The sequence below is a fragment of the Neomonachus schauinslandi genome, chromosome 6 (genome assembly GCF_002201575.2).
Source record: "Neomonachus schauinslandi chromosome 6, ASM220157v2, whole genome shotgun sequence".
NCBI classification, from domain to species: Eukaryota; Metazoa; Chordata; class Mammalia; order Carnivora; family Phocidae; genus Neomonachus; species Neomonachus schauinslandi.
The window spans coordinates 59,644,532-59,662,197 of NC_058408.1; the positions used below are offsets into that span (position 1 = coordinate 59,644,532).

At 39.7% G+C, this 17,666-nt stretch overlaps 1 protein-coding gene across 1 annotated transcript in view; it reads right to left on the reverse strand.

Moving 5' to 3' along the window:
• GREM2 (gremlin 2, DAN family BMP antagonist) overlaps positions 1–17,666 on the reverse strand; it is a 104,868-nt gene that overhangs the window by 81,596 nt on the left and 5,606 nt on the right. The gene's annotated exons all lie outside the window — the stretch shown is intronic.

Below are 17,666 nucleotides of genomic sequence, written 5' to 3' on the forward strand. Positions count from 1 at the left end.
AATCAAATTAGACTATCTAGGTAAAGGCTCTTTAAGCATAACCTACATAAACATAACCTACATAGCAGGGCCAGGACTAGGGTGAAGCAAGTGAGTTGCCCAGGTGCAAAGTTTAAGGAGGCGCTCACTCTCAGGGTTGTGCCAATGCAGGGTGTGAAGGCTGCCTTCAATTTTCCACCCTTAACTGTTGTCACAGGCAACTCAGCTGTGACCAAAGGGTTAAAATCAGAGTGAATGACTGACATTAAGTAGATTCAATACTATTCTTTCTCCCAGGGGAGATGCACTTTAACAGAGACAGGAGTTTAGGGATTAAAGGAAAAGAAATAAAGTTCCTAGCTGGTGAAAGACCCCTCAAAATTTTGCAATAGATTTATGGCGACCTACTCTACCCAGGAATGAGGCTGGTCCTGGGTTTCAAGGACACTGACTTAAGAGTACCAGCAGGGAGGAAGCTTGTTCATTTAAAAAGAATTTGCATCGACTGAGCTCCTTCTCAGAACAATCTTTCCACTTGGGTCCTCAAAGAAAAGAATTTAGAAGAATTTTACTATATTTAATTCAGAACCCACATTAAAAACAAACAAGCAAAACCCACACATAATTAGAGCAGGAAGCCCTCTTTCTGCCTTATACTAGAAACTGTTATGCTTCACAAGCAGATTGAAGGAAAATTTCTCCCTGCCTCAACATAACATAAGACAAAGATTACTACATAGTGACAAAGCTAAATCATTGCAGGAGGATAGAGTTCCTTGCTCACTAATGATTATCATCTGCCAAGAACTAGCATGCTATTAATACTTGCAAAGTTCTCTGGACTAGAAATCCATTACTAGCAAAAGTACAAGTCCATTTTTATTCTAGGTAATTAATCTAATTTGACTTTCTCCTGATTGCTGCTTAGCAGAAATGGATGCTGACTCCCTTCTCTGTAAAGAACAAGCAGATCTTTAGAACAAGTAGATCTTAAAGCATAGTTCTCTCTCTCTATCATACACTCTCTATGTTCTGAATTCTCCAAGTGCAGAAACTTGTCCAGGACTATGATTATTAGCAGAAAAGATACCCAGTACCTGATGGCTGTAATGTAAGAAAGGAGGTGGGCCTGGGGAAAAGGGCTGAGGAGAGACCTATGAACTAGACTCCCAACCCCAAATGAAAACAAAAAGTAAACCCCACACATTCATGGTGATTTTCCAGAGAATATAGAACTGGGGCCCATCAGCCTTCAACCTTCATATGTTGCTTCCTTCAAAGAGAGCTGAAAAAGCATTTATCTCACAATAAATAAGATGGCTCTTAAAGAAGGAAGTTCAAAAGGGTTGATTTCAGTGCTTTATTCAACCTCTAAAGATGCCTCAGGCAAAAAAACTACATGTTTGAAAATGCTTTCCAGGTTCCAGTCAGCCCACTCTTCTACTGAAAGTGAATTTAAACTGGAAAAATCAGAGACTGCAGAAAACTGAGGGAAGGGTTTAATACACATCTGTTACCAAAGCAATCAGTGGAGAATTCTGGAAATATATGTGACATATATTATAGATATTTCTGGATTACATTGATTTTACTCTCTAGTCTGATTATTTGATCCTACTTTTGGGTCTGATTATATTTTTCTATTCTGAAGTTAAGTTGTTCTAAGCTATACATGTCAATTTAAAGAAAAATGAGAAAGTAGAGGTAAGTGGAAAATAAAATCACTGAGAAACCTCCCACCCAAAGATAGCCTCTGCTAAAATGAACACTTTTTATATAAATATTTCCTTCCAGACTTTTATGCATACTTATATATACACACGCTTATGTTAAAAAATTTTTTAACTTGTGTTTTCACTTTCATGAGCATCTTTCCATGTAAATAAGCTTTAATATATTATTCTTATTCACTGCATTATGTTGCACTGTGTATCAACCAATGATTGACAGGTGTAGGGGTATTAATATCTCAGCTGTTTCACTTCAAGGCAATGATTCTGAGGTTGTGTTTTGTACTGTTTGTTTTTTGTTTTTTGGGTTTTTTTTTTGGTGTTGTCCCACTGGATTTAGAACCATTTGCTCACTGTGGTTGCTGGTTTAAAATGCATGCTTTATCGACTGCCTTGCCTTCCCTGGTCACTTCTATCACTCTCCTGTGTTCCTTGCACTTTCCAATACACTGCTTGCACTTGAATCCTTGGCTCAGTGTCTGCTTCTGGGATTGCCCAAACTGAGACACCTGTTACAGTCTCTTCACCAGCAGAGATTCTGAAAGCATGGCCTCTGTGTTGCTGCAGAGGTAATATGGGAATTCTTCAAGTCAGCAAACAGGAACACTCTTCTTACTTCACATCAATATAACATTTGGTGCATTCACAGAAAAGCAGAGCACTTAACACCATATTTATTTGTCATATGGAAAAACTGTAGGCTCTGAGGTTAAGCAAATATTGTACAAGGTCATGCAGCTAGTTGGAAGAAGAGCCAGTACCAGATCTGTTTGTTTGTTTGTTTGTTTTCTAGAAAATTGTATCTTTACTAAGTAGCAGTTATGTGTCAAAAGTGAGGTTGACTTGGGACAAATACGAATTACTTTTAGGAAACCTAACCCTTGAAATACGGTCTATTCAGAGTATTTTAAAAGCATAGTTATTTGCTTACTAAGTATGTTTCATTCCTGGCTCTAATCTCTATTTTTCATCCTCTTTCTGTCACTTCTATAGTACCGGTTTCACTTCCTTTGTCACCTGAGGGTGAACTGTCTCTACCAGGCACTCTACGGGGTCATAAACTCACAAGTGCCATTTAGCTGAACCTTAGTAGGTTGGACTCACGGGGGAGACTGATGTACATAAATAGTTATAGTTCAAGGCAGTGTGTGGTAAGCACTCTAAGAGAGGTGGAAAGTCCTCTGGGAGGACAGAGGAAGGAAAGATAAATTCTGGCAGAGGGGAGCAGAGAAGGCTTGATGGAACAGGTGGCCTTTAAGCTGGATCTGGAAGGATGGGTAGGATTTCAACAGGCGGATGTCAGGGTAGGGAGGGGTGAGGAGAAAGGAGCAGCATGAGCAAAGAAAAATGCAATACGGGTTCAGAGAATGTCGAGTGGAGTGGGGTAACGGGGTAATGTTAGAGATGGAAGAGATGTGTTTAACATTATGTGGCGAAGACCTCTCCCTTCAATGCCTGGGAGTTACCGTTTTATTTGGTGAGCAACAGATCTGTGAGCAGGGAAGTGTCATAATTAAATCTATATTTCAAGGATATTTGTCTGAAGACACAGTTTTTTATTAGACGTGATTAATTGTGTTGTACTCAGTCTTCTTTTACTATAGAATAAAATTCACATAGAATAATATCAGAGTCCTTTACCATGATTCTGACACTGTATAGTATCTGGCCTTTGCCTGCTTTTCCACCTCAAATTGTTCCACTGACATTTGCACACTAAGCTCTGAGCACATTTGCTTCTAGAAGTTCCTAGAAAACACCTGCTTCTGTTTGTCCCTGGCCCAGGGATTCTGCATTGTTTCATTTCCCCACCTTTATTGAGACATAACTGACATACATCATTGTATAAATGTAAGGCATCCAGGATAATGGTTTGACTTATGCATATTGAGAAGTGGCTACCCCAATAACTTTAGTGAGAATCCATCATCTCATGTAGATACAATAAAAAGAGAAAGAAAAGAAAGAAGATTTCTCAAAGAAAATCTCCTTGTCCGCCCAATCTAAAACAACATTCATGCGATTTTCTACATAGAAGCTAACAAAATTATTTATGATTTATTTGTTTAATTTTTCACTCTCTGCCACTGTAAGTGGCTCATGAGGGCATGGATCATCCAGTCATGGTCTTCGGGGTACCCCTAGAGCTCGGCAGAGTGACTAAAACATGCAAGAAGCTAAAAAAATATTTGCTGAATGAATAAATTGAACGAAGTAGGATTAATATTGTTAGAAAACTGGAAAGACATTACATTGCTTAGAGATATACCTAAATAAGATATTCAGCCTCAGATTATGGAGGTTTGTATCGAGGACTCCGGAACATTCTGGTTCAAGTGTGTAGAATATCTTACAACTTTGGCCCTCCTTACTCATGTTAGCCAATATGTCGTTTCTAGGTGGAATTTCCTTTCAATACATTTGTTCCTTCTTCCCCACATTTCCCACCTCCAACATTTTCTGGCCATTATTTCAACTAAGTGCTAGGCTTGGTAATTTTCCTAATGATCTGGAAATGGATTGTTCTTTTGCAGATGGCCATGGATTGAGTTGCCCAAGACCTGGTCATAAGTCATGACTTGCTGAAAAGAAAGGGAGTTTTTTGAAGTGGAAGGGGCCTTTGGAGGTCATCCAGCAGCTTTTGAAACAGCTCCATACCTCATAGTAAATCAGGAAACCAGATTGCCAGGGAAGGTACTGGACCTACTAGTTTGGCTGCTGGAGCTGTTTATGATGCTTTTGATAGAAAATAAATGACTCTTAATTCTACCGCAAGATGAAGTTCATATTTGAAATGTTTGAATAGGTTTTTCAGACCATGGTTCTACAATTGGCTATAAAATTTTACAGTCTTGTTTCAAGGATATAAAAATCTGTGATTGGAGCCTCTACTCCAGGCTGCAACTGGAAGAATTATAAAGGCTGAGGTTACAGCAGAGAGACACTCCTTCCTGGCTTTGGAACAAAAGATGCATCGAACTAAAGAATCAATGTATAAAGGTGGATAGGACTGATTTGAGACTACTTCTAAAATTAAGTTTCACCTGGATGGTGAGTAAAAGAATACCAATTAACAAATTCTATGATTTCTAGAGTGAAATGCAATCAGAACTGTAAGACACAGTTTGTTCTTAAACTGAGTTCATGTGGAAAGAGATTATTCGTTTTAAAATTATTTTGACTGTGCTAATGGACACAATGAGATACCACCACAATAGTGGCCTTTTGGATATTTGGAAAGAAGCTCTACCATTGTTCATCATGTGGAACTTCTTTCTCTTCAAACATATGATTTCTTGCCATAGTTCCACGAACATAATACAATTCATCCTCACCACTTCAATGTTAGAACAAGCCAAAGAACCTATCTATATGAATTGTCCAGAGTTATGCAGAAGGTCAGCATCCATGGTTCTAAATGGAAGTTAAAAGTTCGCATTTCCTAGAGCTGTGCTATTAAAGTGGCTTCTCCTCTAGCTAAATATCATTTACCTGACATCTTTGAACACAGTCAAGAGCTGGAAACCAAGTCAAAATGATCTCTGGATAACAAAAACACATGGCACAAAATTCATGCACAAAATCTTCCATAATTTTTAGAAGACCGTCCTCCACCTCTACCATCTTCCCCACCAGCTTGTGTACTTTTATTTCATACTTAACTTTAAGAAGCTCTGTTATTTGGTTCACTGTTGCTAATAAGGCAAATTCACCATGGTTAAGTGTAAGGAATAAGAAACCACAGCATTGGGGTGTCTGGGTGACTCAGTTGGTTAAGTGCCTGACTCTTGGTTTCAGCTCGGGTCATGATCTCAGCGTCCTCGGATCGAGCCCTGTGTGGGGCTCTGTGCCCAGTGGGGAGTCTGCTTCCCCTCTCTCTCTCCCTCTGCCCCTCTCCCCACTTGTGCACGCTCTCTCTAAAATAAATAAATAAATCTTAAAAAAAAAAGAAGCCACAGCACTTTAGTGAGGAAAAAGCATAGTGTTCTTATGTGATTCAGCACACAGCATGCAGATGAGAAATCTCAGCCTCATAAAGATGACATGACTTAATTATAAAGCATTTGGAACAGTACATGGCACAGAGCAAGCACTCTATAGCTGCTTATTAAATTAATATAAATAAATGTGTATCTTAATAAAAAAATGAGGGCCTAGAGGACAACTGATGTTCTCTAGGATGAGTTTCATCACCTTTAGTACATCATGTTTAATAGTGCAGGAAAATAAACACCATTTTTTAAAAATATTTCCATCAGAAAAAAAAATTTAAACTAAAAAAAATAGCAGTTAAAATGGTACATTTTAATTATTTTCAAAACTCACATAGGTGGAACTCCAACATTGGACATCATCTGACAAATAGGGTTTCTTGAAGTCTTTCTATTCTTGATTTACTCCTTGATTTAATGCTTAACAAGGGGTCTATCAAAATTCTGAAATGTGACAGAAACTACTTTCTAGCAACAGCATTAGAGTTGGAGTCAATTTGTCACGTGAAAGGAAGAGCTCAGGGCAGAATGGGGACCAAGGTTCTGGCCCTAACAGGGATCTTGATCCTAAAGCACAACTCTGCCTACCATCATAGGCTTATGTGCCTTCAAACTGTTGTCACCTTTAGGCCCTCTCCTGCTTTCCACTGCAGAGACAAGTACTTTGAAGGCACAGGTCCTCTCCCTGCCCCTTTATACCCTGGTGCTTTGGGGAGAAATCTGCTCCCCCTGGCCCTTCACCTGGAATATCTCCATCCCACTCCTTGGATTCCTGATGGAATTCTAGGTTTTCATCAAGACCCATCTCAAATGCTACCTCCTCTGTGACCCTTCTCCTCCTCGAGTGCTCCACATGCACCACAGGACGTGGTGGGAGGTTTCTTTGTGCCCCACCATCACTCGGCTCCTACCTCCACTGTGACATGTGTCTTAGTGTCCTCCACAGGGAAGCAGCAAAGCATGGTGGCCATGAGCTCAGGTCTGGAACCTGCACACATAGAGGCCTGAGCCCTGTTTCCACTAGTTGTATGTTGACAGACCTTGGACATGTCCTCCTTGCTGAGTCTCAGTATCCCGATTTGAAAACCCAGCATAGATACACTACTTAGTTCATAGGATTGAGTGAGGATTACATGAGATAACGAACAAAAAATCAACCACATGTCACGTGGACAGTTCTCAGTGAGTGTCGGTTAGCCCTGTTACTATTACGAACTTAAGTCAAGTATGTGTCTTTTTTCACTAGATTGTAAGCATCGTCAGTGACTCCTTAATAGTGACAAGCCCTGCCCTGGTACACACGAGGTTCTTAGTGCTTGTCAATGAATATATGTGATTGCTTTCAGTGTCATATGTGATTTTCCAGGACTGTGAAGGGCTTACACTACCCTAGCGGCCAGACCACTCTTCTTCCTTGCCCTTGTTTGCCCTGCAGTGGCCTGCCTTCTGCCTCTTGTCCCAGCATAATTATTAATAGCACCCCCAGAGAAGTGTCTGGTTTAGACAATAAATTTTATGGTCACCCTAGTTTTGAGAGGTGCCTCATCAGTTTTATTCCCAGAAATTAAGTTCCTTGCTGTGCAAAACACATGCTACTTTTTTTATTTTACATTTTTTTAAATTTTATTATGTTGTGTTAATCACCATATATTACATCATTAGTTTTTGATGTAGTGTTCCATGATTCATTGTTTGCGTATAACACCCAGTGCTCCATTCAGTACGTGCCCTCTGTAATACCCATCACCAGGCTAACCCATCCCCCCACCCTCCTCCCCTCTAGAACCCTCAGTTTGTTTCTCAGAGTCCATAGTCTCTCATGGTTCATCTCCCCCTCCGATTCCCCCCCTTCATTTTTCCCTTCCTACTATCTTCTTCTTCTTCTTTTTTTAACATATAATGTATTATTTGTTTCAGAGGTACATGTCTGTGACATGCTACTTTTTTTAAAAAAGATTTTATTTATTTGCGAGAGAGAGAGTGAGAGAGTACAGGAGCAGGGGCAGAGGGAGAGGAAGAGGGAGAAGCAGGCTTCCCACTGAGCAGGGATCCCAATGTGGAGCTCGATCCCAGGACCCCAGGATCATGACCTGAGCCAAAGGCAGACACTTAATGACTGAGCCATCCAGGAGCCCCCACATGCGACTTTTGACATTATGGGGAGCAGTCAATCAGTTGCTGTATGGGGTTGAATTCCTTCATACAGAGAAAATGTTCAATAAAGAGCTGATAAAAGAATAAAGGGATGAAAATCGGGTCATTATTTTCCTTTTTTGGGGGAAATAAAACAGGGTAGAATATTGGATATGAGTCTAGGAAGATAGGAATATTGGCCCAAGAAATTCTTTCTGCCATTTAGGATTAGAGGTGGGATAACCCTATGTGGGTAGAACTTTAGAGAATTTAATAATAAAAACAAGATATAAAGGCAAGACCCAAGAAAAACCCACGTTAAGGGTATATATGCTCTTTGGCCTCATATCTACTTGTGAATAATATTTTCAGGGAATGCGACAGTGAAATAAAAAAACCTAGTTCAGAGTTTTCTGTTTATTTGTTCGTTTAATACTAGGCAGTGTGGTTCACTGACCTAGCCCTTAGAAAAATGGTGAAGTAGTTGCTTTCTTCATTAATCCTCAGGCTCCTTTCCTTAATTTATTTTGTTCTCTCGGTGTTGTGCCCTCAGACCCTCCCTGTGTACTCTCTCTCCGTTGTCCCCCTCCCCCTGTGCACCTGTATGCTGGCCTTGGCAACCCAGAAGTCTTTGGTCAATCTTCAAATACCCCAGCAGTGTTTTTCTTTCCAAGTCATTTTCCAAATTATGGAATGGAAGGTATTATTTCCTATTAAGGGAATTTCAGGCACCAGAAAACCCACTGGGAAGAAAGGCAATCTGAGGATGAGGATAGCGTCCTGGAACATGTCTGGAGGCAGCATATTGAGTAGATGGAAAGCAAGGGCTTTGGAGTCAGGCCGAGTTGGGTCTGAATTCTGGCTCCTTGCTATTGGCAGTGTGGCTTTGGGTCTTCATGTATACGAAAGGAATAATAGTAAGACTTGACTCTAAGGTTGCTTTGAAAATTAATATGATTATCTTTGTAAAACACCTAATAATGTGTGTAGGTCATAATCTTGCATGAGGGTTATGAGTTAGAGCTTTGGAGGTAGATAGACAGAGGGCCTAACTTTTGCTCAAAGGGGAATAACTTGACTCTCAGACTTCTGGAGAACAGAGATAGCAGTGCTTTTCTCAGCTCTGTTATTAAGGCTTAAATGCATGTGAAAAGACTGACTCCCGTCTTTGGAATATAGTAAGTTCTAAATGAGGTGTGGCCTCCTCTAATCACAGTTACAATTAGATTATTCTACTATGGATGGGCTCAATGAATGACAAAGATTATTTTTCTTGTCATTATTAGTGAATCATTGGCATTTCCGAATTCCTTTGTGAGATGGATATCTTCCTTGTTTAAACATGAGGTAGAATCTTAAATCTAATCAATCATTTTATATAATATTTCTTACGTAAGGGAAACTTAGTCAATGTTTGAAATCCATTATATTTTTCCAGGGGGAAGCTAAGGAAATGCAAAACTACAGAGAAATCTCTTGACCTTTTTTGTCCCCCATTACTACTGACCACAGTCATTTGTGTGCAGCCACCCGATATAACAAGGCGACTGAATTTATGTTTAATGCCATCTGGGCTTGTGGAGAGCTGTTTAGAGCACTCCAGGTAAGCCTCTGTTATGAAACAGGATTCTAGTTCAGCTGCTTCTAGTCACGTAGATGTACCCAAACTTATGTTCTGACAGAAAAACAAACATTTGGTTATCTCCTTGTGCGTACTTGGGGGAGAGGGAAAAAGAAAAAAGAAAAGGATCTGACCTTTTGCTATTCACTTTCTCCATCCTGTGTCTGGCCAGTGCACAAGTAAATAAAGGGTGGAAACTATAAGCCCACTGTGCCCTTCTTCGTCATGAACTAAAATTCAGCCAACGCCAGATATGAAACCAGAAACAAGGAGCATTACTACTCTACTGAGGCACATTGCCTTCTTCAGATCATGTTTTTTCCAAAGAGCTACACCTGAATGTGACTTGCTGGGATTCCAATAATCCTTTTTTATGATCGTGGTTACGATCCTTTCGGAAAAAGCCAGGAATGAGACCACTGTCTCTGGTGTGCAGCAAAACCCAGAGGCCAGAATGTTCAGAGTGCAATGCCGAAAGAGTCTCCTGAGCCACAAGCAGGCGAACCAGCAGGACATTTTAGAGGCCACGAACCATTTGCATTTCACTAGTAGTCCAAGGGACCAGGAGAAAGTTGCACAGCAGGTCTATTGTCCTGTCACAAGGACAAAAACAAAAACAAAAACAAAAAACAACAAAACCAAAAAACCAAAAAATGAAAGTGCAGAACAGATGATGTATGGGAGCTGTAAACTCCTTAGCATAATAGGCAGATGGTCTTCCTCCAGTATGACGTGTGCTTTACAGTCTCTACAGAGCAAAACTAGCGATCCACATTGCCGTTTTTGCCCTGTTCCCACTTCACTTGGCTCAGAGGTAGCCCCTCCTATTGAATGTTGCTGTTATCTGTCTAGTGCTTGTCTCCCCTGCTGGACTGGGAGCTGCTGGAGGGCAGGACCCTATCTTCGTCCTTTTTTATATTCCTAGTGCCTCTCACACTGTAAACACTCAGGAATGTCTGTTGATTGTGTATCGATCAGAACCCTGACAAAACAGGGCTAACGTTCTAAACTGATGGTCAATCTGTTAACATTATCCGTGACTTATTTTATATTTAAACAACTACAGTTCCTTACTTTCAAAATCCACATGCTCTAAGTTATTCGTTTTTTCATGCACCCCAAAGACATTTTCAATGTACCTACCCCATAGGCCAGCTACTACACAGATGGAGAAAATCTCTTCCCCTCCTTTAATGAGATTATTGAGTCTGTGTCAATATTGAGTCTGCCTATATATTCAGAAGCCGCCCTAATAGATATTTTTGGGTTTATTTGATAGCCTTGGCTGTCACTTGAAACAGAAAATCAATTCAACACCACAGCAGTTAATGTTGACTAAATGGCTCCAAACCTCCATTGGCCAATGTTTTAATCATATGGAGACAATCTGAATTTTACCGCCATCAAGAAACAACAGGAATATCTAATGCAGGAATTAGGAATGCATATCAATTTTCACAGTGCAGTTTGGTAATTATGAGAGTACACTTTCTTGTTGTCATTAAAGGGGCTTTCTGGTAGCCAAACTATTGTTCTGGTGTGTGGTGAGTCTAAAGACTCCACTGGTCCCTCTGCCTTTGATCTTTTGAGTTTCTGAAGTTGTGGGATTTTGCATGCTACACTGATAATCTGGGAAAATGTACAATCACTATAAAAGGAAATTTTCCTATTGGCCCAAGAATAATTGTTTATAGCAAAACTACCTGACAGAAACATGTGGGTGCATATCACCCTTATGAAGACCAAAGATATTTTTACAACTGAGGATTATTTTCTTCCTTTTGTACAAATCCATATGGTGCTTATTCAGACATCAGTCATCAGCAATGCTGTCTCATTCAACCCCAAGAATAGAGTTCACAAGTTTTGCTCCAAATTTGGATAAAAAGAAGTTTTATGAACAGTTAGTTGTTCCATCCTCCACTGCCCAATTACTTGAGGTCAATGGCATATAAACTCGACTGGAGTAAGGTAGCAATCAGGAATCAAGTAGCCATGGAGTACGGCTTTCCTGCCTTGAATATACCCTGCTTGATCGATGTCCTGCTTCCTGCTGCCTTCTCTCCTGGAGTAAAACATCTTCCTAACTGTATAAGGGATAGTACTTCTCCCACAGAGAGAAATCTATCTCTTGCTGACCCTCAGAGTCATCTGGGGGCATCACGGGTAGGGACCGCTGCACCTCAGTCATTCATTCAATGGAGAGTAAAGGAGGGAGGTGCCCACTATTTACTGGGCGGCCTGTCCCAGGTGGATGTCTGGTTCTGTGCATGTCTGGTTTTGTGCATGTCTGGTTCCAGGAATAAGAGGAACAAGGAGGGATAAGAAGCACTGTGCCAACATGACCTGGCTGAGGAAGAGCAGAATGTTTTCCTCCAGAGAGTGACCTTCCTCTGACAAATAGGAGGAGGAAAATTCTGGTTGGACTGTGACACCAACTCTTTTCTTTTCGCAAATCCTGTCCAGAGGCTGCATTTGTTGGTAAAAGTAATTCTAAGTATGACCAAATAAACCTGTCTAACTAGGGCATTTGAACTAGAGAAGACACCAGTGGTTGGGCATGTGCAAAAACCTGACTACATATATCACACACACACACACACAAAAAGATCCATCCTTGGTCCAAACAGAGGGAAGGGAAAGTCATTCCTATTACTTTAATAAGCCGAAATGCACTATGACACTTGTCGACCCAGGAAGGAGAATGAAAGGCTACTTTACTCCTCCGCCTACTTCATTCCATTTTCTGTTTGTTCATCACTTGATTTGAAGGCATTGTTGGACTTCTAAAAATGATTGGGACTATCTCAATGGACCTCAGCCTTGGGGATTTCAAGCTCTAGGATTATCTAGTATTGCAGAGAGCAGGAGAAAAGTTCATCCAAATTAAACAACAACAGACTACATGCATTTATACAAAATCTTTCTACTGTCCCCAAAGCAAAATGATTTCTCCCCCACTTTGGCACACATCCCGTAGGCTGCACCTTGGACCTTTGTGAAATCTCCTACAGCACTTCATGTACTGTTGATTTAGGCTTAGCTTAATGGTGGAGGTCCACTGGGGTGTATGGTGTAGTAGAAAGAGGAACAGACAGGGAGACAGGGAACCTGGGTTCTATTTCTAGTTCTACAAAATAACTACTTAGCAGTCTTACAAGGCACATAATTTTCTGGGCTATCAGTTCCTTATATATAAAATTAGAAGATTAAGTAAATCATTTCTTTGTATCTCTAAAACTCAATGAGTTTGAAGACATTAATACATAACACAGGTCATAGGATGGAGAAAACAGAAAGGAAATAATGCAAAGTAACACATGGTGTGATTTGCCCAGGCTTTACTGGAGCATCAAAAATTCTTTATTGGAAGTAACTTCTCACTCCTCCAATGCCCTTGTCACCTTATTTGTCCACATCTTTACCAGTTTTATCCAGTTTTTACCTGGTGTCCTCATTATTGATCTATACATCTTGTCTTCCCCATTAGCTATAAGTTCTTTGAAAATATGATCCGTCTTTTGATATTCTGCCATTTCTAGCTCTGGATCCATACATATTTGTCAAAAGAATCAATGGTTCTAGGGAGAGTGTTTAATTAACTCTTCTAAATAATTATTACATTTAAAAGATAAACTTAAGACTCAAATGCTTTATTTATCTCAGTTCATAAAATTGGATTTGAACTCCCAATTCTAAAGTATTCATAGTAATGCGTTGTTCTTTTATAAAACATTCACAGATACTCATTCTGAAGACCTTTGCTTTTTTGCCCCAATCCACCAATATCAAAAGCCTGCTAAATAAATAAACAAATAATAACAAGAACTGCATTTTTGTGCCTGGGATGAAAGCATTATTTTATATAATTCTTAAAACAATACTATGCAATTTTAGATGAGGATTACTGCTTCTAAGTAATAGTGTCCCTCAGGTAGTAGTGTCCCCCAACACAACACACCTAGACTCTTATCTCTGTGAGTCTCTAGTAGGAACCCTGCATCACTGAGAGGCAACAGAGCCAAAATTATGGAAGAAAAAGGCAGTGTTTTAGAGCTTTGTTGTAGTGAAAAGGCAGTGAATTTTATTTGGGGTTCTTAAGCTCTTAGATTAATGATTACTTAGCCACTTAGTGGCTGTGTGAAGTTAAGAAATTTACTGAAGCTCAATATACTTCAGTTCTTTGTTGGTAAAATGTGGACAATAGCACCTACCGCAAGAAGTTTTTATAAAAATCAATGACATCTTGTATGTTCAAATACCTAAAATGCATAGTATGTGCTCGATAAGTCCTTTCTTGTCCCCTCCCAACTCTGCCTTCCAGCATAAGCACTACCTTCCCAGAGTCCATAACAATGGAAGAGTGAGCTATACATTTGCAGGGACACCTTGGCATCCTCTATGAAGGAGAACTTCTCTCCTCCTCAGCTTAATTAAGTCCCAAATAAAATTTTTTTACCTCCCTAAAAGTTACCAGACCCCACAAGGCCCCAGCCATCCTGAAAGGTATTTGCTATCAACACTTCCATTGAGTTGAATAGAGGTTGCTCATTTTACCATGAACAGGATTCTTCTCTGAGGTTTTTATTTGGGTACTCAGTGGCCCATAACTATGTTCTCCATGAGCCCATCACACAATGATACTTACATTTAGTAAAATCAGAAATATTCTTTCTCGTATTTTCTTCCTTATTTTTAAAAAATGGGGCCACTGGTTCTGCAACAACAGTGACCTCTACAGGGGCATTCATCAATTTGTTTGCCAAACATGAAGTATCTTGGACTAGAGACATCAAGATGCAAATGCATGGCTCCTTAGATATCTCACAGTACAGCAGGGGAGAGAAGAAATGAAAAGATGATTACAATGCAGCCTAGAGCTATCTATGCCTAGGAACCCCATGCAGTGGATCTCTGACTCTTTAGGACACTAGCCAGACCTGATCAGTAACTGTGGCCCTCAGCCATCCAATTCACAAGTACTTACTGATGTTTGAGACTAGCCTAGAAACAAACAGAAAGATAGGTGGTGTGATGTACACCACTGAAGGACTCTTCTCTCCTTACAGAAGCCGGTTGGCTCAAACCCTCGCAAATCGAAATTGAGGAAAGCAATGGACTTTTCTTTGTCTCTTGGTCTTGACCATGTAGCCTCAGTGTTAGGTGGCAGCATCATGCCCAACTCCATGTCTGATGTATAACTTCCCTCAACTGAAATCCATCCAGTACCCCACCTCCGCACTGCCCCTTGCCAGCACAAGCTTCTTTGGCTCACAGGGTGGCCTATTCCATCTGGGGCAACTTCAGTTGATAGAAAGTTTGCCATCTAATAAGCCAAATTTACCAGCCTATAGAGTGAGGTGTTTTACATTTTTTTCCCCAGGGACCTCCTTTGGGTCTCCTGAAGCTCCTTTTTAGGATAATGTTTCTAAGTTCAGAAATGTATACTCTTTTTTTTAAGAGAGAGAGAATAGGGAGGGGCAGAGAGAGAAGGAGAAAGAGAATCTTAAGCAGGCTCCACGCTCAGCTCAGAGTCCAACATGGGGCTGGCTCTCATGACCCTGAGATCACCACCTGAGCTGAAATCAAGAGTCAGATGCTTAACCAACTGAGCCACCCAGGCGCTCCCAGAAATGTATACTCTAAATAGGAAACTATGTATGTGTGTATACACACACACACATATATACATATATACACATATATATGTGTGTATGTGTATAAATACACAAATATGTATATATACCAACATATTTTAAAAACAAAAGTGTGATATAGATTTATGTGGTCTTCTTTACATGTTAATAATAAGATCTAGAAATAGGTATAATAACTACCATAATTTTGAAGTAGTGATACGTGTAAGTGATATTTTGAAACATCTGTATCAACTGTGAGGTGATATGAAAATAGCTCTGATTTCTATTTGGTGATGAGGCGACAGTTCTGCTAATGCTAGTGTGGTATGTTGCTCACATTCATAACTAAAGGGGATGGGATATTTCAGTTTCAGGGCAGTAGAAACATAGATGTAATTTTTTTACCACCCAAATTCATAGACCCTCCTGAATTGTCATAGACTACCCGACGGTAAAGAATTCTTTCACAGAGATTTTTAAAAATCTGCTCTTTGCAACCACATAGGGCAAATCAGTCCTCTTGAACTCTCCTGCTTCTCCCAAATTAAGCCTTCCAATTCAAAACCCGACACTGTTTCCAGAATCTTTGGTAACCTTATCACTTTCTCTGCATGAGCTAGACTTTGTTAATTTCCAAATTAAAGCACAGAGCCCAGAAAGCTAGCAAGCATTCCAGTATGTTATGACCAGCCCACATAACCCCAGAGGAATGAAGGATAAACTTGCAGGAACACCTTGGCACCCTTTAATGATGAAGTTGTCTCCCACTTGGGGAGAAAAATGTGTCAAAATGGTTGATAAAGTATTTTAAAGTCAAAGCAGTAAGTTGTTTAAAAAGAGGATTGACTTTTAATGACAGTTTGATTTTCTTACTGAAATGACCATATTAAACAAAAATGTGTAACACAAGGGATCAGTAACACAAAGCAAAAAGAAAAAAAAATGTTTTTTCCTCAAGATGAATGACTGAGTTTGTCATTTGTTTAGCCTATGCTAGATGTGTGTATTTAAAGCTTTTTGAAGACTGCGCCTTTCAGCAGATAAGCAGGAGTCTCTGATCCTAGCTGTAAATTAGATGTAGCTGGAGCTCAATGGAGGTACAACTAATTAAGCATCGATTCTGTGCTGAGAAACCAAAAGTTGAATAAGATATGGCTTCTGTCCTCAAGGGAAATTTAAAATTTAGTAAAAGATGTAAACATATGACAAAAATAATTACACAAGGAAGACTAACGCCACACTATATTGGAGAGGGAGAAATATCCAAAATGATATAAAGAAAAGAGTTGAGCTATTATAATCAGCAGACTTAAATTGTCCAATGGTTTTGTTAATAAGGCAAAATAATACCATAGATTTGCAAAACATCCTGTATTATCATACTCAGCAAACACCATTATAATTACTAGGGTATTCTCTGTCTTTCCCACTTATTTGAGCTCTTCACGATTATCCCCTATAACCTTGCACAGCACCTTGCACATAGTATTTTCCCCACACATACTATAAATAAGTGAATGAAGGTGCAACATGCTATGCAAAAGGTGGAGGAGGGGGGTGTGAAACCCAGTTCTGCAATTTGCTTGTCTGTGTTAATTTTTGAAAGCTCTTAATCTCTCTAAGCCTTAGTTATCTCACCTGTAAAGTGGGGATAATAAGAATACCAGGCTTTAGAAAAAAAAAAAGAATACTAGAATTTTGATAAAGATTAGATGATACCTATAAAATACTTAACAAATAGTCATCCTTCAAGGAATGTCAGCTATCGTCACAGAAGGAAGCTTGTAGAACTGATGTTTAGGGCTGGCATGAAATAAGATGATCCACTTCCGCTTTCTCTTTTTAAAGAGTGAACTCAAGAGATTGCAGGTTCTCCCTAAGGCCACACTTCCAGTGTGAATAACAGGAACAGGCGCAGACCCGGTCTCCTGAGTTTCCTAGCTTAATAAGTTTCAATAATAACCAGATAACCCTCTAGTAGGTCAAAGGAGTCTTAATACCATTTGGCCCTCTGAAACACAGTGATGCTATTGTCTGCTATTGTCTGTTTTCTCCGAAGTTTACATTCTCTGAATTCACAGAAGTGAGATATCTTAAGTACTTTTTCCATATTATTTGTCAAGATGAAGTCTAGGGTATATATATTTGAAGCCACACATTTCTGTACTGCTCCAAAGATTTAATGAGGAACAATGAGGGGTGCTCTCTGCAGGCTAGAGGAAGTGGCCCCAAAACATGAACACATCCTCAGCAAGGGGTTAAAATGGACACATCTATTTTTTCTCTCCAGTAGTAGGCTTGAGGATGAATATTTTTCATCTGTTTATACTCTATCAAATGACACTCCTATGACTATAGACGTAAATCAAGCAACAATCAAGACTATTTCCATATACATAATTTTAATCACTTAGTGACGAGTTGGTGTATAGAAAGATGTTTGCTTGTTGTTGTTTTTACATGTGTGAGTAACTGGCTTATCCAGGAATTAAGTGCAACCATGTATGTGGAAACATAATATAAAGGATCATGCTAGCGACAATAACCATACTATTTTATTACTGTTGCTGTT